The sequence below is a fragment of the Triticum aestivum genome, chromosome 2B, assembly GCF_018294505.1.
Source record: "Triticum aestivum cultivar Chinese Spring chromosome 2B, IWGSC CS RefSeq v2.1, whole genome shotgun sequence".
Lineage (NCBI taxonomy): Eukaryota > Viridiplantae > Streptophyta > Magnoliopsida > Poales > Poaceae > Triticum > Triticum aestivum.
This window is the reverse complement of record NC_057798.1, coordinates 221,904,091-221,927,212: the sequence shown is the minus strand read 5'-3', so window position 1 is coordinate 221,927,212 and position 23,122 is coordinate 221,904,091.

Genomic DNA, 23,122 nt, shown 5'->3' with positions numbered 1-23,122 from the left:
AGTTCTAGTTGGTCCTGTACTAAATAGAGGTAGCCCTATCCACCTCTAATGCTTATAATTAGAAGACCGGTGTGGTTCTATTCTCCTCCTCTAATTCTTCAGCGACGAATATCTCTAGACGGTGAAGTGCTGCCGGATCGTGAAGACCGTACGCTTGCAACCAAGTAGAGAGGCCGTGCTTTAGATCTTCGGTTCGAGGGATCGTCCGAGGGCTGTTCGCGGGATCGTCATCAAGGTTCGTGGGACTTTGAGCATGATCTACACCGACTCTTCTTCTTCTGCTGCACTCCAGAGTTGGTAACGATCATTGATCCCAACCCATTATGCATCTTCATATTGATTTTGGTGATCATAGGTGCGATTTTTTTTGTTTTCTACTACGTTACCCAACAATGGCATCATGAGCTGGTTTATGAGTTGATGCAGGTTGCGATCTAGATCACATATGATATGTGAGGGTTGATGTTCTTGCTATGCTTCCCACGAGTGTTGCTTCAGTTCAGTTCATCGGCAAAATGATGTAGTTTTGCTACAAGGTTCTGACAATCGTTTGACTCTGGATGTCGACGATTTGCTAACAGTTCCTTGGCCTACATCATAGTCAAGAATAGTGAGCCGTCGCATACACAAGAGGGTGCCGAAGATGGATCATCTTCTAGGGGGTCATGCGTATTGACGAAGTTTAGTTTGGGGGACGAGACTTTTAATTAAGTCTCTCTTTCACATACCTCGAAACTTAATCTAGCATCAAGAACGTCGCCTTGTTGTGCTTGTGTAGGTAGCTAGTCTTAATTTCTAAAATTGGTTAACCACGTAATTAAAATTTTGTTAAAACTGATTAGACGACTTCTAACTTGGTTTTGCAGGGTTTGCATATGATGTGGTATAGCCTTCACCATGATAATGAGTTTATGTATGAGAAGGTTATATACTGTAATGTTAAGTGGCCTGTGCGTCATGGCATGATGGTTGGAGCCATGTGATTGCCACCTTAATGTAAATATCATAGAGATAGGTTACAAGCGATGGTGGAAAATGTACATGGAGGATCCCAAAAAGGATAAGGTGTACCAGGCGCGGGACGAGGAGCCATAATTTTGCGCCATGACAGAATTTCAGATTTTGGTGTCACGGCAACGTATTCTGAAATGGTCGCCACGGCAACATTTTCTGACATTGCAGCCACGGCAATGTTTTTGAAATAGTTGCCTCGGTAACGAAATATTGGCTGTCACGTTGCTTCAACTGGATATTGAAGACGAACATGGAGGACTCCCGGCGCCCAAGGCTATACCATATCATGCTATTATGAATTGCCTGAGATGTTTATCCCTTTGTTGTTTGCACCCTTTGATTGCGCAGTAGTCAATTATTAGGGTGATCTCTCATAGTAAATATCAAGCTAAAAGGTGCTCTTCCCAGTGTCGCAACCGTCTATAGCACGTAGCGTTTCAGAGTGCGACATGTACACATGAGCACAAACGGATCATGAGGTCTAAGGAGGGGATGGTCAGACCATGCATGCAAATACCCACTCGGTAGTCTTGAAGTTCTGGCAGAATAAAACTAAGCTCGGAGCACAAAGAATCAGAAGATGTAGGAACGGAAGTAGGTCTGGTGGGGAGTGATTAGACTACTTGACCAAATAAAAATCTAGCCCTTTCCCAATTTTAACTCTTGGCAGATTTTAGCAACTTAGCACAAGTCAAGCAATCAACCTACACATGCAATTCTAAGAGTGTAGCAGCAAAAGTAAAACATTGCATATGAAGGTAAAGGGAAGGGTTTGGAGAAGGCAAACGCAATGTAGACACAGAGATTTTTGGCGTGGTTCCGATAGGTGGTGCTATCGTACATCCACGTTGATGGAGACTTCAACCCACGAAGGGTAACGGTTGTGCGAGTCCACGGAGGGCTCCACCCATGAAGGTTCCATGAAGAAGCAACCTTGTCTATACCACCATGGCCATCACCCACGAAGGACTTGCCTCACTTGGGTAGATCTTCACGAAGTAGGCGATCTCCTTGCCCTTACAAACTCCTTGGTTCAACTCCACAATCTTGACGGAGGCTCCCAAGTGAGACCTAACCAATCTAGGAGACACCACTCTCCAAAAGGTAATAGGTGGTGTGTTCATGATGAACTCCTTGCTCCTGTGATTCAACTGATAGTCTCCCCAACACTCAACTCTCTCTCATAGGTTTGGCTATGGTGGAAAGATTATTTGAGTGGAAAGCAACTTGGGGAAGGCTAGAGATCAAGATTCTTGTGGTTGGATTGGAATGTCTTGGTCTCAACACATGAGTAGGTGGTTCCTCTTAGAAAATGAATAGTGGAAGTGTAGGCACGTTCTGATGGCTCTCTCTCAAATGGAGAAGGGTGGAGGTGTATATATAGCCTCCACACAAAATCCAACCATTACACACTTTTTACCCAACTCGGTCAGACCAAATAGAAGAACTCAGTGAGACCGATTTAGTTCAAAATGTGAATGTTAGGAATCTCGGTGGGATCGATGAGATCAACTCAGTGGGACCGATGTGCTAGGGCTAGGGAAAAACCTCATCTCGATGAGACCGATGGCATGAACTCGGTGAGACCGATTTCAGCAATAAGCAAATAGAGACTTGGTCAAGCAAACTTGATGGGACCGATCGCTCATTTCGGTGAGACCAAAATGTTATGAAAAGGAAACAGAGAGTTTGCAATCCAAACTCGATGGGACCGATCTCTCATTTCGGTGAGACCAAAATGTTACGAAGGGAAAGAGAGAGTTTGCAAAGCCATCTCAGTGAGACCGAGAGCCGTATCGGTGAGACTGAATTGATTAGGGTTTTTGGCTATGGCTATGTCAAATGAACTCGGTGGCACCGGATAGATCAAATCGGTGGGGTCGAGTTTGACTTTAGGTTTTGGGCAAATGTGGAAATGGGAAAGTGGTTGAGGGTTTTGGAGCAATGCCACTAAGCACTTTGAGCAAGTAGTCCATTAAGCAACACCTCATCCCCTTTTAATAGTATTGTCTTTCCTATGGACTCGGTGTGATCTTGGATCACTAAAACGAAAATGAAGAGTCTTGAGCCTTTGTCAATCTTTGTCCTTAGCATTTTGAGGGGTCCACATCTCTAGTCCATGCCATGCCAATCATTGAACTTTCTGAAATATTTAACTTGAAAGGATATTAGTTCAATGAGCTATATGTTGTTATGAATTACCAAAACCACCCGAGGATTAGTTGCACTTTAAATCTCCCCCCTTTTGGTAATTGATGACAACATATAGATCAAAGTGTTGACAAATGATAATATTAAGGAAATGCATCGTCGCTTTGAGAAGTACGTGATAAGCAAGAGCTCCCCCTAAATTTGTGCATTATTTAAAATTTTCTTTTGAATGCAAATGCACAATCGATTAGGATCATGGGCCAGTCTTCCATGTCACATACATCTTGGTGGAGCGCTCAAAATGATAAGCAATAAGAAACATGCACTCATCACCAAGAACCAACATGATTAATCATACACAAGTGTAATGGATATCATCAAGCAAGCACACATTAAAGCATAGTATGATCAAACACATGATCATAAGAGTATCTCACACACAAGCACAAATAATGTAGCATGCATCAAACAAGCAAATGATAAAAGTAGGAAGATAGGCAACAAAAAGGCAAAACGCTCTCTCTCTCTCTCAGCCTAATGATCTATACACTTTCTCCCCCTTTGTCAACAAGTTACCAAAAAGATTGAAAATGCATAGTGCTATATGACACTCTAGGCACAATCTTCGGGAGGTCCTGAAGGGGTCTTCTGGCTGGTTGCTCCGGTGTGCGTAGATGGCGTGGAGAGGAGTCCGTCTGCAAAAGCTTCAGCTGATGTCTGTGGAGCTGGAGGAGTTGAAACTGGAGCAATCACTAAGGAAGTTGATGCAGGTGCTGACAATGTAGTCCTGGTATCACTGGCAACTAGCACACTGAAGACCTTTGTGCCCTTGGCACTTGCTAAAATGCATCTGTGGTTGGTTTGTCACTCCTTTCTTCAAGCTCTTCCTGGAGTCTCTCCACAATTGATTGGATCTCTGTGACCTTCACATCTAGATCATGAATTTTTGTCTCAATGATACTCTCAAGACTCTCTTGATTCTGAGTCAGGGTGGCCAATCCTTTCTCAATCCTCACAGTAGCCTCAAGCAGATAACTGAGTTGATCCTGCTTGGTCTTGAGCATGACCTGTGAAGCATCTGGAGCACTTTCTTCTTTGAGGTCACCTCCTCAACTTCAAAGTCCTCTGAATCTGAATCTAAGGTTTTCTTCTTCCTTTGCCTAGTTGCGGCCTTAGGCAAGTTGCTTGGGGTGCTTTTGCTACCTTCCTCGTACTATTGGAGGGACTAGTGCCCTCACTGAGATTCATTTGCTCCTCTAACCTGTTCTCATTGTCACTGCCCTTAGACATCTCTGAAACTGTCCCTATGAATAGATAGGTATATGTAGAGTGGATGAGCATCAGAAAGCACATCTATTTAAAAAAATTGAGTCAAAAATTTAATTTTAGTTTTCTACGGAAGGCATTTCAGAGCTGCCGATATGACTAACTCGGTGACATCGAAGCAGCTACAGAGTCTAAACAAGCGATTTTGGTCAGACCGAAATGCAGTTCGGTGACTCCGAGATGCTAGGGTTTCACGAAGTGAGTGATTTTGGTCACACCGGTTTGTACGCTTCGGTCAGACCGAGTTGTACTTGTGCAATGGCCTGAGCCAAATCGATGAGACCGAGATCTTCAGATCGGTCGGTCTGAGATGAATTTGGCAGAAACCTAACCGTAAGTTTTGCATCAAATCTAATCTAAAGGAACTTTTCGGTGGATAGATTGATCTCATACGTGGCTAGAACAATGACAGCAATCTCCATGCAGGAATAGGAAAAAGGAAAGCACAAAGAAATCGAGTCTGTACCATAACTTGGCGACGAACTTGCTACGGTGGCAATGGCGGTGAGATTCCCATTGACGACGATGAAGTCCAGCGGTAGGAGGACGCTGGCGATGACGGAGACGATCCGGAGACCACGAGGGTGGCAGAGCTGGGAGGCGCGGACGAAGAGTTTGGATTAATTTACAAAATTTCAACCCGCGGATATATATACCCATTCACTGTCGGTGTGACCGAGTTGAACGATTCGGTGGCACCGAGATGCAATACTGTGAGCAGTTACTGCAATCGGTGTGACTGAAATGTTCTAATCGGTTGCACCAAGGTGAAAACCTAGATCAACCTAATGATTTAGGTGAGACCGAGTATGGTGGATCGGTCTGACCAAGATGCATTAGGAGGTTTTGGAAGTTTAAGCCCTTGACGGATCGGTGGCTCCGAGTGCTCCTCACCCGGAGGGTACGAATCAACTTGTTCAAGCTTTGTGATGTAGCATGAATAGAGTTTGAGACAAGAAAAACATAGATAACTAGAGGGAGTACTTAGGCATTCTTGTCCATCTATTTGGCAAAAAGAAAAGCCAAACAATCAAATAGCAACAAATGGATGTCCTCGAATGGAGAAAATTATGCAACCAACATGCTCGCACAATAAGATAGCAAACGAAATATGTGGCAAAGCATGCACAAACACTCTAGCATCTATCAAGCAATTGGCGATGACTAGGTCATCTATATATGAGTATATTGACTAAGGAGTCAAATGAGAACATTTGATCATAGGTCATACTCATCGTTTAAGCACAAGTGGGGTTACCACTTCTACATAAAGCATTGTTGTGTTCACACCATTAGAGTTGCTTTAGCTCAAATCTTAGAGTAAAGCTCCCCCTATATGTGATATCCCCCCTTAGAGGGATGAACTAAACTTGGGTTTTGTCGATGATGACTTCATGTAGATGTTGAAGATGTGGATGCTCAATGTTTATGTAGATCATTTGGAGCAATCCATTGGAGTGAGTTGCACGCTCAATACCTACCTAGGCTAGTCCCACAAGTAACAACAAGGATATCCATAGACATAGAGTGAAGTACATATATGATGATGTCCATGGAAGCATTTGGTTACCTTGTCCCTTGACTTACCAACAAGAGGGTTTGTGACTCCTTGAACTAGTGCAAGATATGGAAGTTGATTGCACTTGTCCTTGCCAAAATGAATATGAGTGAAGTATGTTGGCGGTATCACCCTCAAGAACTCTCCAGTTCTTATTCTTTGAGACCCACATCAACTTGATGGTAATCCTTGGAGTTGTGGTTGTACTTGATTAAGTAGAACTTTATGTATTCTTGGGAACCCACTTGACCAAGGCCTTTGGAGCTTCTTCAAATGCATCAATCTCCTCTTGAAGCCTGTCCTTGCCTTTTAGCCTATGGTCTTGTGGTGGAAGATCATCTTGAACTTGTGTTCCCTTGAAGGAAGTAGGGTCATACTTCTCTTGTTGAGTAACAAACTTCGTCTTGGGGTATTGATCTTATTCCCACTCAACTCCATTGGCATTGACTTTCATTCAAAACCAACACCTTGAATCTTCCGGTGCCTTCCTTCCTTGCGTAAAATTTCCTCAAATTGCTTACTTCCGGCAAGGCTCTTGTAAACACCTTTCTCTATAATTCCCTTCAATAAGCTATTCTCATGCTCAAGTGTAACTTGGCTAAGAGAATCATTAGTGGAATCAAGAGAACTACTAGGAGAAACAATATTGGATTTAGCATGATTATTGTTACTACTAGAAGAAGAACCTTTCTTACTCTTGTTGCTAGATTTTACTTGTGGCATGTAAGTAGACAAGAGTAAATGCTTGGCAATGTAAGAAGAACTTTTCTTCCGAAGATCATCATTGGTTGCTTTTAAGAACTCATGATCTTGCTCTAAATTGAGCTTTTCAAAGCGTAGCTTCTCGTGAGTTTTTAAAAGTTCTTGATGATCCTCCAAAGTAGTTTCATGAGCTAACTTAAGAGTCTTTAGTTCTTTAGTTAGACGTTCAATCTCCTTCTTATCATTGTCATTCGTTTCATCTTGATTAGCATGATTAATAGCAATTTCATCATAGTTTTCATCACTAGTATTGTTAACAAGCAAATCATCAGCACCTAGCAAATCATCTTCATCACTACTAAAATCAATATACTCGGGGTGTGATACCTTTGAGCCTTTAGCCATGAAGCATCTTCCAATTCCTTCATTTGGTGAGTCAAATATGTCATAGAAGTTGGTTGACACAAGTGCAAGACACGCAACACCTTCATCTTGAGTATATTCGGAGTCGGGGTGATAACTTGTCTCGAGTAGTTGTCAGAGTCGGAACCGGATACACATTCACCAACATGAGCTTGATGTCTTTGTATTGTGTAGCTCCTTGATGACTTGTCCTTCCTTTCCGAATCCTTGCTTATACGAGAGGGTCGTCATTCATAACGATCATCTCTACTCCTTCTCTCTCTTGGAGGTAATTCATCACTTTTACTCCTCCTTTTCGGTGAGTCTTGTTTTCTTTTGTCAGGAGTCGTACACTCATTGCAGTAGTGTCCGGGTCTTCCGCAATTGTAGCAATTTCGATCACGACTAGAAGATCTTTTGTCATTGTAGGAGCTTGACTTGGAGCTTCTCTCTTTGCTTCTATTCTTGTAGAATTTGTTGAAGTTCTTCACCATTAAGCTCAATTCTTCATTGAAGACTTGTTTTTCACTTGATGTGGCAGGAGCATCACATGAAGCTTTAAAAGCACCACTAGACTTGTTGTGAAGCTCTTCCTTATCCTTGAGCGACATCTCATGAGCAACAATTCTTCCAATGACTTCCATTGGCTTGAGATCTTTGTAATTGGGCATCATTTGGATCAAGGTGCACACGACATCATATTTTCCATCTTAGGCTCTTAGGATCTTCTTGATGATGAATCTATCGGTCATCTATTTGCTTCCTAAGCCGGCAATCTCATTTGTGATGAGAGGCAAGCCTAGAGTACACTTCAGCGACTCCTTCACCATCCTTCATTTTGAACTTGTCAAGTTGACTTTGAAGCACATCCAATTTGGATTCCTTGACGGACTCAGCGCCTTCGTGCATATCAACCAAAGTATCCCAAATTTCCTTTGCATTCTCAAGGCGGCTAATTTTGTTGAATTCTTCGGGGCACAATCCATTCAAGAGGATATCGCAAGCTTGTGCATTTTATTGCAACATCTTCAATTCTTCCGCAGTTGCTTCATGATTCGGTTCTCTTCCATCCTCGTAGAATTCACCTTGCAAACCAATACACACAATAGCCCAAACGACGGGGTTATGACCAAGAATACACATTTTCATCTTATGCTTCCAACTAGCAAAACTAGTACCATCAAAGTAAAGACCTCTACGGTGGTAATTTCCCTTGCTAGACGCCATACTCTCCTAGATTGTGAAACCAAGGCTATGATCACCAAAAGCTATGGAAATCAAGGTAAATGGAGACCAAAGCTCTGATACCACTTGTAGGATCAAAAGTAGCTCTAGAGGGGGGTGATTAGACTACTTGACCAAATAAAAATCTAGTCTTTTCCCAATTTTAAGTCTTGGCAGATTTAGCAACTTAGCACAAGTCAAGCAATCAACCTACACATGCAATTCTAAGAGTGTAGCAGCGGAAAGTAAAACATTGCATATGAAGGTAAAGGGAAGGTTTGGAGAAGGCAAATGGAATGTAGACACGGAGATTTTTGGCATGGTTCCGATAGGTGGTGCTATCGTACATCCACGTTGATGGAGACTTCAACCCACGAAGGGCAACGGTTGCGCGAGTCCATGGAGGGCTCCACCCACAAAGGGCCCACGAAGAAGCAACCTTGTCTATCCCACCATGGCCATCGCCCACGAAGGACTTGCCTCACTTGGGTAGATCTTCACGAAGTAGGCGATCTCCTTGCCCTTACAAACTCCTTGGTTGAACTCCACAATCTTGATGGAGGCTCCCAAGTGACACCTAACCAATCTAGGAGACACCACTCTCCAAAAGGTAATAGATGGTGTGTTGATGATGAACTCCTTCCTCTTGTGCTTCAAATGATAGTCTCCCCAACACTCAACTCTCTCTCACAGATTTGGCTATGGTGGAAAGATGATTTGAGTGGAAAGCAACTTGGGGAAGGCTAGAGATCGAGATTCTTGTGGTTGGATTGGAATGTCTTGGTCTCAACACATGGGTAGGTGGTTCTCTCTCAGAAAATGAGTAGTGGAAGTGTAGGCACATTCTGATGGCTCTCCCTCAAATGGAGAAGGGGGTGGAGGGTATAGCCTCCACACAAAATGTAGCGACCATGATCCCAATGGATCGAAGTCTCTGTGCTTAAGTGTCATACCTGGATTGGTATGCTGACATACACAATACTCGAGGAATTATAACAGAGTTAAATCACACACTTATTACATCAAGGTCCTCATAAAGAGTATTTATTAAAAAATAATTTGGATGAAGGCCATCTAATAAAGTAACTACGGAAGCTTTGAAGTTAAATGACTCCATCAACTCCAGGGCATAACTGAATGCATGACAACGACCTAGCGCACCTTATTCTTCATCGGAAAACTCTGCAACATGAGACGTTGCAGCCGTGTAGGTCAGCACATGGAGTATGCTGACATAGTTAATTACACTATAGAACAAATGAATGGAAGAGACTATATCTACATGCATATTTGGCTGGTGGAGGCTCTAAGTTTAATTTTGCATAAAGCTAATATTTCCCTACAACAAAGGAATAAATTTTATTTACTACAGAGTTTATGCCAATATTGAGAAGGTTCCTCCAACTCAAATCCCAAAATTAACCAAGTATAATCATTAAACCCAATACATTAATTAAATAGAGTGATGATATCAACAAAATATTCACTTCCAGATACTCAAATTGTCCATAACCGGGGACATGACTAACCATGATTAGTTTGTACACTCTGCATAGGTTACGCACTTTTCCCCATAAGACTCGACCGCATCCATGATCAGAAGATCAAGACATAGTCTTTCTGAAGCATTACCTCTTTACTCTGGGTAGAGTGGTAAACCTACTTTCCCCTACATCTGCTAGTCCACCACTGAAATAGGTCACACAACTTACTCAACTATGCCAGAGCCCATAATGGCTTGTGGCTACACACGGAAGTTTCTAGGCATGAAATATCATATGATCCCTTTGAGCCTGGGTGGCGGATCGAGGGTAATCACACGGGTACTCCAGGATTCCCATGGGCAAGCACTGGTTTCTCTAGGTGCCCCGAACAATCCACCCAGATGGATGTTAAAGTTGCCACCTCAATGTTGTCCAAAATTATTATCTCTCACAAGTTTCATGAATATCACGAACCAATCCCTGTATACGAGCATGGCTAAGCAATGTATGAACATAATGTATATTCCTGAGGTGATCAAAGGTAATAGGTTCCTACCTCATGTACTACAACCAAACCACATGTTCCCAATCCTACTCATGCAAATCTTTGAGGGGCAAAACTAATGCATAAAAACTGGGTATTGAAAAGTATGATCAAAGTGTAACTTGCCTTTCTCACAATCGGAAAACTCTAGAGATTCGTAGTAACAAGCTTCGCACTCCAGAAAATCTAGCATAAACAAACAATAGCATACATAAGCACTCAAGCAAACGATGCAAAGAGAAATCAAAGAAAAGAATTCGGAAAACTCGAAAACAAGCTAATAACTAATCTAAAAAGAAAACAAATTTCAGCATTTAAATTATGTGGATTAGATCTTAACAAAAGGTACATGTGATTAGCTACGATTTGCATAAAGAATCAACTAAAACGGAGCTACGAAACTCAAGATACAAACAAAACAAGATCAAATTCAAATCTGAACTAAACTCAAATTTTAAATTTTCAAAAACATGTTCAAGTTGGTTTACTGGATAGGTGAGATTGCTCTAAAGATTTTGGCATTGGTTTCATCGAATTTGGACAAACGAGCAAAAAGTTGTGCTGGTTTGAAATGGAGGGACTAACCTATAAAAATAAAACTACGAATAGGTCCCTGGAAGAAAACTAAAATAAAAAGAAAAAACTATCGAACGAACGTTCGCTACAGAACCTAACAAAACGAAACCGTCTGCTACCAGAAGCTAACGAGCGAACACTCGCTAATTAGAACGTTCGAAAAAAACCAGAAAATAAGATCTAAGCCGTCAGATTTCGATTCGACGTTTGAGATCGGATTGGGCGATGGAGAATACGATGGCGGCGGCGGCGGCTACGGGCGAGGAGGCAGCGACGGGCTCCGGCGGCGACGGCGGCGGCGCGACTCGATGTGCAGGAGTAAGGGGCCGGGGCCTCGGCCTTTATAGGAGGTTGGGGGGGCGGCGGCTTGCTTGGGAAGGGGGCAAGGCGGCGGCGGCGAAGTCCGACCCAGACACGACGGGGCGGCAGCGCGATGCGGTACTCCGTACCGGGGGCGGTCAGGTGAGGCAACGGCGGCTGGGCCGTCGGTCCGACGGAATTTTTTTTTTTAAAAAAAACAATTTTTCAGAGAGACAAAACGCGCTAAAATAAATATAAATAAAATCCTAAAAATACGAGATAAATTCATGTAATAATATGGCCTTATTAGTGACCCCGTGAACATTTTTCTGGGCCTGAATGCCTAAACTAAAATCAAACATTATAGTACTAATTACCCCGCAAATAAATAAATAAACTAGCGAATAAAATCAAATAAAAATACAAAAAATTCAAAATCCGATTTCCAATATTTCTTTGCTGATTTTGAAGAAGTCCTTTTATCTTCTCTCTTTATTTTAAAATAATTGGAAAAGAATTTTGAAAAAAAAAATGATCCAATTTACCAAATTTTGATAAATCAAAAATGGATTTTTGTGAAACCTCCACCTCTTTCAAATTGGTCCTTGAGTTGCTTAAGGTCTCTTGGATCAAAGTGCAACCCAAACAAAAGCAACAAAATGCATAAAATCATGGATGCATATGAATGATCTATTAATAACATCCAAATTGAAAATTGGGATGTTACACAAAATCCAACCATTACACACTTTTTACCCAACTCGGTCAAACCGAATAGAAGAACTCGATGAGACCGATTTATTTCAAAATGTGAACGTTAGGAATCTTGGTGGAACCGATGAGATCAACTCGGTGGGAATGATGTGCTAGGCTAGGGCAAAACCTCATCTCGGTGAGACCGATCACATGAACTTGGTGTGACCGATTTCAGCAATAAGCAAACAGAGACTTGGTCAAGCAAACTCGGTGGGACCAAAAAGGAAATAGAGAGTTTGCAATGCAGACTCGGTGGGACCGATCGCTCTTTTCGTTGAGACCGAAATGTTATGAAGGGAAACAGAGAGTTTGAAAAGCCATCTCGGTGAGACCGAGAGCTGTATCAGTGAGACCGAATTGATTAGGGTTTCTGGCTATGACTATGTCAAATGAACTCGGTGGCGCCGGATAGATCAAATTGTTGGGGTCGACTTTGACTTTAGGTTTTGGACAAATGTGGAAATGATAAAGTGGTTGAGGGTTTTGGAGCAATATCACTAAGCACTTTGAGCAAGTAGACCATAAGCAACACTTCATCCCCTTTTAATAGTATTGGCTTTCCTATGGACTCAGTGTGATCTTGGATCACTAAAATGAAAATGAAGAGTCTTGAGACTTTGCTAGTATTTGTCCTTAGCATTTTGAGGGGTCCACATCTCTAGTCCATGCCATGCCAATCATTGAACTTTCTAAACTATTTAACTTGAAAGGATATTAGTTCAATGAGCTTTATGTTGTTATGAATTACCAAAACCACCCGGGGATTAGTTGCACTTTAAAAATATGAAGAAGAGTCATATGGAGATATGATCAGCAAAAGATTGCCCACCGGTCAAAATTCTCGACATCGGTGACACACACATCAATGGTGAGAACTAGACTTGGATCTTGAATCACTCACAACTAATTATGAGAGATATTAATTTGAGTGGAGTGCACTTTATATTAAAACTTGTTTAAACAATAAGTTCTATAAATTAATTATGAATTAGGTCTAAAATTATTTGTGTGGGTGTCGTTGTAGATGGCTCGCAATATGTTCAACTTAGCCCCTATGCTTGGGAAAGAAAAGTTGGCTGCAAATGGTGGAAACTATGCGGATTGGATCCGAAACCTGAGATTTGTTCTCAGGAGTGCTAAAAAGGAGTACGTGCTGGATCGACCCATAGGTGAAGCTCCTTCAAAAGATGCTGCACCAAAAGAAGTTGCTACTTATGGTACTCATAGTGATGACTGTCGGTGTCAAAATGGCGGATCTCGGGTAGGGGGTCCTGAACTGTGCGTCTAAGGTTGATGGTAATAGGAGGCGGGGGACATGATGTTTACCCAGGTTTGGGCCCTCTCTATGGAGGTAATACCCTACTGCCTGCTTGATTGATCTTGATGAATATGAGTATTACAAGAGTTGACCTACCACGAGATCGTAATGACTAAAACTCTAGAAGTCTGGCCTATATGATTATCATTGCCTCTAGAGACTAAACCCTCTAGTTTATATAGACACTGGAGGGGACTAGGGTTATACAAAGTCGGTTACAGAGAAAGGAATCTTCATATCCGGTCACCAAGCTTGCCTTCCACGCCAAGGAGAGTCCCATCCGAACACGAGAAGAAGTCTTCTGTCTTGTATCTTCATAGCCCATCAGCCCGGCCCATGCTACATAGTCCGGCCGTCCGAGGACCCCTTAATCCAGGACTCCCTCAGTAGCCCTTGAACCAGGCTTCAATAATGAGGTGTCCGGCGCGCAGATTGTCTTCGGCATTGCAAGGCGGGTTCCTCCTCTGAATACTCCAAAATAGTCCTTGAACACAATAATCATGTCTGGCTCTGCAAAACAAATCCCACACACAACCGCAGAGAGTATAATATGAGTCCAATCTGCTGACAACTTTTTGTAGCGTGACACCATGTTACCGCCCGACCATTATTTTGAACCGTTTTTTAGCCTGCCGCTCCATATTTCGAGAGGCGGTTTTATTGGCACGTCTTGTCAAAGCAGAGATCGTGTCCCCTTATTGCGGGATTCTCTTCAATACGGGCGTGGGTAACCCAACTGTTCTGTTGGCATGATTCCTTGGGAATAGGCAAGTTTTAAGGCCTAGTAGGGGGCATTTGATATTCATCGCCTTTATAAAGAGGCTAAGACCCGTCTTTTCTCCTTTATGCCAGCTCTTTCCTCAACCTCTCCCACCTCGAGTTCCAGCACCCACGGTTCAATTTTAATCGCTTCGTGCTTCCTAGTCATGTCTGGACCCAATCCTTAAGGCCGGTGGGTGGCTTCCTGTGTCACAGAGGAGGATATCGCGAAGCTCCGGGAGGCAAGATACCTGACCACGGAAATCCCCCACAGGCTTCCTGCTCAAGGGCAGGTTATTCCAACTCCTAGATCCGGTGAGAGGGTCGTATTCATCTACCACTTCCTCCGGGGGCTAGGGTTTGCTCTTCATCCCTTTGTTCGGGGGCTCATGTTCTATTACGGGCTAGATTTTTACGATCTAGCTCTGGACTCCTTTCTTCATGTTTCGGGGTTCATTATTGTGTGTGAGGCCTTTCTCCGTATTCCCCCACACTTCGGCTTGTGGCTCAAGACCTTTAATGTGAAGCCGAAGGTATTTGACGAGAAACAAGCGGAGTGCGGAGGTGCTGCAGTGAGCAAACTCACCAATACTCCTTGGCCGAAAGGCACCGTTGCAGAACCCCATGGTACCAAGTGGGCGGCTACACCTGCGTTCCGATCTGGTCCTCCGTTACAGCTTGCATCATGGATTAATAAGGGGCTGGACTAGGGACCAATTGATGAAGTGTGGACGCTACAAAGCCGCATTCGGATCCTTATTGAAAAGGGCACTGGTCTTGTCAACGTAATCCAAGTAATGCTAGTCCGTCGGGTCCTACCATGCCAGCGACGGCCTCTCCGCATGTGGGAGTTCAATCCGGAAGGACCACGAACCCTTCAGCACTTCTCCGGCACGACGCTCAGAGAAATGTGGAAATTATTCTTCGGGGCATGAAAACAGTGGCCAGATACTACATAGGACATCCGCCTTGACTGCAACCATCCGGATACCCCAGTAAGCACTCGATTCCCGAACACAGCTTAGTTAAATTTATCATAACAATATACTGAGAAAACCATACTCGACCAGGGCTGGATAAAGAAGGCGGAGAGGATTAGGTGTTCGGCCCCTCTTCCTGAAGACTCAACTAATCTCGTGTTAACAAGGATGCTGGCTCCGACACCATATCAAGTGCCGGCGGAGGAAGACAAGGAGGTGAGCGAGAAGGCCCAGGGTGGCCCCCATTCTAGAGGTACACCAGACACCTTGTCCGGGGAGAATGGAACTCCCTCTTCCAAAGATGAAAGGGAAGGAGAAACTGACATCCCTTCTCCCCATGGGAAGACGAGGACCGCCTCCGAAGACTTGAAGATAAAGGCTTCTAAGCTAGGGAAGATATACCTGTCAGGTGGTTCTGGTTCGGGAGGTGATGTTGTCACACAGTTCCTCCGTAAGGACAATCCCTTAACTGAATCGTAAGTGAACAAGGGTGTTTTACTTCTTTCCTGGTTGCAAGGGTAATATTTAAAATATGTGGTTGCAGTCTGACATGCAGCCTTCCTCAACAGTCCTCCTCTTCGAGGGATCTTCTTCTGGAGATGATGGAGAGCGAGATGCCTCCGCCGATCTCCCCGCCCAATACGGCAGACGACTCCGAGGTATCGTCCTGGAGGATCTCTCCCGATCAACAAGCGGTGCGAGGGACAATGAAGACTAAGCTCGAAGGGGACACTTCGGTCGTCTAGGGTCCGGGGTGTGCGGCCCCTACGGGGACCAATAATAAAGCCCCCGGACTATCCGATTTACAGCCGGAGACGACTCTAAGGTCGAGCAAACATATTCCTTTGAAGGGAGTCCGTACCCCTACAGCTGCTTCCAGGGATCCGGAGGCGCCGGATACTTTGATGGACACATTGCGGCTTGCGCCCCTCTCAGAGGAACATCGTACCTTGATGGGTACGGTGGTTGAGAGGGTTCTGTCCGTGAAAAGCGGATTGAATGAAGCCTTTATGGGCCTGCTAAGAGGCTTCGAGGTACGTAATGTAATATTTTCAATTGTGCTAAACGAAAAATGTGCGTGTGTGTAGATAGTAGCCCCTGAGACTCTGGTTGGCGTCCAAAGGGAGGCGATCAGAGGATCAAGAAAGATATGCTCAGGAAATAATCTGACTAATTGGAACACAGGTTGTTACATCCCTGGCGACCGCTCAAGCTACAAAGATTGCAGACCTAAAGCAGAAACTTGATGTGGCAGATGATGACATCACACTTATTAACATGCGGCTCGACGAGGTGCAAGGTATGTCTTTGGGGCAGTCAGTATATACAAGTACTATAATATGAACATGACGCTGAGAATTGTATACTGAGATATGCATAACTGCAGATAGTGCCGCCGCAGTTGAGACCCTTTGGGCTGAGCTTGCCCGGGCCAAGGAGCGAGCCAGGGTGAGTAATGCGGCTGCCGAAAAGGCAGCTGCTGAATTAAAGGCCGAACAGGCTGCTCGGCGCCAGTGTGAGGAGAGAATATCTACTATGGCGCTTGAGCTAAAGTATGCCACTAGCCGATGTGAATATCTTGAAAAGATAACAAAACCAGAGTGGTTGATCTTGACAAGGCCTTACAAGAGGCGAGGGAAGCACGGTCCGAGTCTAGAGCGGCTCGGGAGGAGATCCGACAAGCTGGGGAGATCGTGGCTGGTAAGCCCTTCTTATTACAAACTAAATTCGACGATTTGAAGTATGCCCCACTTAATCAAATGTGGAGTTCTCAAGACGCATTTTTGGACTTGCCGAAGAGTGTCTCTGATGCAACACAATTTTTCCAAGTGCAAGAAGGACATGCAATGGAAAAGCTTTTCTGGTCGCAATTCAACATGCCAAAGCGTCCGCTGTTGCTGAACGAACAGATGGCCCAGTGGGCCGAACTTCACAAGATATCCAGATCTGCCATGAAGGACGTTGTGGTCCGGCTGTGGCCGACTGAGCCAATTCCGAATAGTTATTTCGGTTTGGTTCAGTGACTTGTTGATGTGGTGCCGCGTATCGACGCTGTTAAGCGGTCAACGTGCATTGAAGGTGCACGGATGGCCTTTGCCCGCGTCAAGACTTATTGGGCGTAGATGAAGGCCACCGATATTGCAGCAGAAAGTCTGCCCAAGGGCAAGGACCATCACGTACCAGAGCATTATTTTGAAGATGTCCTAGAGGGTGCCCGCTTGATAGAGGGTCAGTGCTCGAAAGATATTATGTTCGAGTGAAGTGTACCGAAATTGTAAAAACAATATTATGATATATTAGGGTTATATTATTTATACTTTGGCCTAAAAAGTTTTTGGTGCCTCCTGTGTGGCTGTTTTTTGTATAATCTAGAAGTTTACCAGTCGTCGGCTTCGGCCCCCTCGCGTATAACGCGGGGGTGTTCGGGAAAGCACTTGATCACTCTTGACCCAACATCTTGGTCCATTAAGGAGGTGTCAATGCGGCGAACCAGACAATCGGAGTATAGGGCTTTAACACTTTCACTTAGACATAGGAGTTTGATGGTGGGTCCACGATATAGCCCCTGGTATGTACGCGGTTATTTGAATATGGTGCTTTTACATACGTGACTAGAAGAACGGTCCTCCATGTAATACAGAAGGAATCATGAAGATTCCGATGAGTCAACGAGTGGTTGACCAGCTCTCGCCGCATCATGACAGTCAGTTTTTGGCTTTCTCTACTGAGGTGCTCATCCGGACAAACCAGGACACAATCGCAGTAGTTCTCCCTTTACTACCCTAGCCGATAGAGCGGAACGTAAGGTAGTAAGCATAGGAGCCGGGCAACCCAACTATTGACCAAAGACATGATTCGGAGCTGATGCATATAAGGCTAAACTCGTGACGCCGAAGTGTGCTATAAAGTTGTTCGGACTTTGTCGACAACTCATATGTTGCCATATCTAGTCCCTGGCAAATTATGCCGGGGTGTCGAAAGCTAAGAAAAAGGGCACTTTACAGGTTGGAAATAAAAGAGTGTGATCTACAAAAAAAACATTTGAACCTCCTATCGCACGTCTGCGCTACCTTGCCTTGGTTAAAGGACTTCTCAGCAAATATAGTCACCTATGGTAAAAGATAAAAATGGTTAGAAAAAGAAAAAGACTATGAGAGTCCAGATAGTTTTATAGGCCTGTCCGCATTGTGCCTCCGCTGGTGACTAGGGCATTTTAAGTGTGTAATTACGTGCGCGGGACAGACTTCGCGGCTATATGCGGTGGACGGCGAAGGCCGAGCTGCTAATTCAGCTATGAGATTGATTGGTCCTGTCTAATGGAGACCGGCGGCTTGATGGCCGACGAAATGTGCGGCTTGATAAGGCCGCTTTGTACTTCAGCCACAGTAGCTGTAGTATGCTCCTCTGTACGGAGGGAGCATTCCGTATTTCCATTTATCGTAATGGTGCCGAATGGACCGGTCATCTTAAGTTGGAGATAGGTGTAATGTGGGACCGCATTGAAGCGAGCAAAAAGCAGTACGCCCGAGTAGTGCATGGCAGCTGCTGCGGAGCGGGACAATGTCGAAGGTCAAGCCTTCGCTTCGAAAGTTGTTCGGCGAGCCGAAAACTACTTCCAATGTAATCGAGCCCGTGCAGTGAGCTTCTACGTCGGATATTGTTCCCTTGAAGGTAGTTGCAGTGGGCCTGATTCTTGAAGGATCAATGCCCATTTTGCGGACAGTGTCTTGGTAGAGTATATTAAGGCTACTGCCGCTGTCCATAAGGACTTTCGTGAGATGGAACCCATCGATAATTGGATCGAGGATGAGATCTGCCGAACCTTCGTGAAGGATACTGGCTAGGTGGTCCTTGCGATCAAAAGTGATCGGGCAGGCAGCCCGTTGGCCTAATTTTGGGGCGGCTGGCTTTATGGCGCTGGCTTCCTGTAGCGCATGCTTGCCGTCCCCTATAGGGATGTGCATCACGTATACCATGTTCACTGTCTTTACTTCAGGGGGGAATTGCTTCTAACCCCCGGTGTTGGGCTAGCGAGTCTCTTCATCATCGCTGCCACTGGGCAACCCTTTCGCCTTGTGTTCGGCATTAAGCTTGCCGACTTGTTTAAAAACCCAACAGCTCCTGTTGGTGTGATTGGCTGGTTTAACAGGGGTGCCATGAATCTGGCAGGGCCGACCCAGTATCTTGTCTAAATTGGATGGTCCGTCTCTGTTTGCCTTGAATGGCTTTTTGCGTTGACCAGGTTTGGAACCGCTGAATCCGGCGTTGACCGTCGTGTCTTTCATTCCTTTATTGTTATTGCGACGCCTATGTTTATTGTGTCGTGGCTTGCCGTTGCCATCTCGAACTTCAGAAGTACCCGAATCATCGGTGTTGTTGCTTCTACGAGCGAGCCAACTGTCTTCTCCCGTGCAAAAATGGGTCATCGGAGTAGTAAGGGCAGCCATGGATCTTGGTTTTTCTTGACCGAGGTGGCGGGCGAGCCACTCATCTTGGACGCTATGTTTAAAGACTGCAAGGGCTTCTGCGTCCGGACAATCAATAATTTGGTTCTTTTTTGATTAAAAACCTAGTCCAGAGTTTCCTGGTAGACTCCCCGGGTTGCTGGGTGATGTGACTTAGGTCATCGGCGTCCGGAGGCCGAACATATGTACCTTGGAAGTTATTGCGGAAGACGTCTTCCAAGTCTTCCCAGCGGACAATGGAGTTCTCAGGGAGGCTGTTCAGCCAGTGCCGCGCTGGCCCCTTTAGTTTTAGTGGGAGGTATTTGATGGTGTGGATGTCATCACCGCGTGCCATGTGGGTATGGAGGAGGAAATCTTCAATCCATACTGCCAGGTCTGTTGTTCCATCGTATGATTCGATATTCATGTGTTTAAACCCTTCCGGGAATTCGTGTTCCATTACTTCATCAGTGAAGCAAAGGGGGTGTGCGGCGCCGCTATGTCAGGCCACGTCGCGACATAACTCAGATGGAGTTCGTCTGCGGTGCTCGGCCCGGGTGTGATTGTGTTTGTCATGTCCGGCTAGATGGTCGTTGTTGCGCGTCCGAGCACGTCCCCGTGATGTGTAGATCGATCTGGTCTGACGTGTTCCGTTGTCTAGGTCCTACCACGGGGCATATGTATGACCCTGAGCTGTTATGTCTCTGCCCTTACCGCGAGGTGATATGGGCTGGTGTTTGGCTTGAGTTGCCGTTTTGTCCTGGCCACGTGGTGGTCGGTCAGCCGCATTATGCGCTGGTAGGACGGGTTCCAGCGCCTGATCATCAAATTGGGGTAACAATTTGCGCTTCGGGTAGCTTTTGATTGGGCGCTCGAGGCCGTATTCTTCGGCTGCTAGGACATTAGTCTATCTATCATTGAGCAGATCTTGATCAGCTTGAAGCTGTTGCTGCTTCTTTTTTAGGCTCCTTGCAGATGCTATTAGCTGGCGCTTAAAGCACTCCTACTTGTGAGGTTCCTCAGGCACGATAAAATCCTCGTTGTCGAGGCTCACCTCGTCCTTGGAGAGTGGAAGGTAGTCACTGTCCTCCGAGTCTTCGTATATGGCATGTTCATTAGGGCTAACTCACCCATCTTCATGTTCATCCTGTTCGGAGGTTGGCTCCACGGTGTCTTCATTGTCTCTGGCATAGTCCGTAGTATTGTTTTCTCCTGTGCCAGTATTGCTGTTTTTCCCACGGCGTGGTTTAGAGCGGCGCCGCTAACGTCGGTGCTTTGGCTATATCTCAGGAGGCCTATCCTCGACTGGATCCTTTTCATTGTCGCTATTGTTCTCTTTGGGTGTATCCACCATGTATACGTCATACGAGTAGGTGGCTGTCCAGTGCCCTGTAAGCGGTGGTTTTTGTGCCTGCTCCTCTCCGGCATCGTCGTCCATACCGTCGATGTCTTTGGAGTCGTAATCGAGCGTGTCGGTTAAGTCTTCCACAATGGCTATGAAGTGGGTGGTGGGTGGGAAGCGGAATTCTCCGTCATCAGCTTCCAGTCCAAACCGGATATAGTTCGGCTGAGAGTCCCCTGATAAGGAGAGGGCTTTTAATGAGTTTAGCACATCGTCTAAAGGTGAGTGCCAGAAGATGTCCACGGAGCTGAGCTCAATGATCGGCGCCTGATCAGGTTCGACGGGCGCGGATACACGTGGTCCGAAACCGATGGTCGGAGACGAGTCTGAGGTTCCAGTGACACAGGCCCCGCTCGAGGTTGGATCTGTGTGCGGCTCTAATGCCGATGAGTCGATGGCTTCCGTGGAGGGGTTGAGCTTCCCGTCCTCGGACGATGCAATTTGCTCCGGATCTAGGGCCAGAGCAGTTACAAGCGCTATCTCCTAGGCACGGTTCGATGACAGATTTCGGTCATGTTCATCATGGTGGCAGGGAGTGGTTGTCATGGGCTCTGATAACCAACAAGTATAGGGGATCAATTGCAGCTCTTTCTATAAGTAAGAGTGTCTAACCCAACGAGGAGCTAAAGGTAGAAGAAATATTCCCTCAAGTTCTATCGACCACCGATACAACTCTACGCACGCTTAACGTCCGCTTTACCTAAAACAAGTATGAAACTTGAAGGACTTTGTAGGTGTTGTTGGATAGGTTTGCAAGAATATAAAGAGGACGTAAATATATAGGGGCTGTTTAGATAAAGACGCAATAAAGTTAGTATAGTGAGTCTGGAAAAGTGGTGGTAAGAGTTGTGAAATTGTCCCTAAGCAATTGCCTACTTTACTAGACCGATAGCAAGTTTTATGTGGGAGAGGCCACTGCTAGCATGTCATCCCTGACTTGAAATTCTATGCACTTATGATTGGAACTATTAGCAAGCATCCGCAACTACTAACGTTCATTAAGGTAAAACCCAACCATAGCATTAAGATATATTGGTCCCCCTTCAATCCCGTATGCATCAATTTCTATGCTAGGTTGAAGCTTGTGTCACTCTTTCCCTCCAATACATAGTCCTATCAACATACAACTAACCCTATGGTGTGATCCACACACGCGCTCATATGATGGGCACCAAAGGACAACAACATAACCACAAGCAAATTAAACCAATCATAGCAATTCATCAATTACCGATAGGACAACGAAAATCTACTCGGACATCATAGGATGGCAACACATCATTGGATAATAATATGAAGCATAAAGCACCATGTTCAAGTAGAGGGTACAACGGGTTGCGGGAGAGTGGACCGCTGTAGATAGATGGGGGAAGGTGATGGAGATGTTGGTGAAGATGACAGAGGTGTTGGTGTAGATCGCGGTGATGATGATGGCCCCGGCGGCGTTCCGGCGCCACCGGGAGAGAGGGGGAGAGAGCCCCCCTTCTTCTTCTTCTTCCTTGAACTTCTACCTAGATGGGAGAAGGGTTTCCCCTCTGGTCCATGGTCTCCATGGCGTGGGAGGGGCAAGAGCCCCTCCGAGATTGGATTTGTCTCTTTGTCTCTCTCTCTGTTTCTGCGTTTCTCTGCGTTCCAGATTCTGGCCTTTCACCATTTCTTATATTCCCGGAGATCCGTAACTCCGATTGGGCTGAAATTTTAACACGATTTCTATCCAGATATTAGATATCTTGCGGCGAAAGAAGGGCACCAACCGCCTTACGGGGTGGCCAAGAGGGCCCAGGGTGCGCCTGACCCCCTGGGGCGCGCCCCCTGCCTCGTGGCCCCCTCGGGCATCGTCTCGCGTTGATTCTTCTTCCCAAAAATCATAAATATTCCAAAAAAATCTCCATCAGTTTTTATCCCGTTTGGACTCCATTTGATATGGGTTTTCTGCGAAACAAAAAACATGCAACAAACAGGAACTCGCACTCGATCAATATGTTAGTCCCAAAAATAGTATAAAAAGTTGCCAAAAGTATGTAAAAGTTGTAGAATATTGGCATGGAACAATCAAAAATTATAGATACGACGGAGACGTGTCAGGCTCGAATCCGTCGAAGATCAAGTCTCTGTGGATATCGGTAACGTAATTCAAGCTTCCAAACCTGACCTGATGGCCAGGGGCGTAGCTGTCGATCT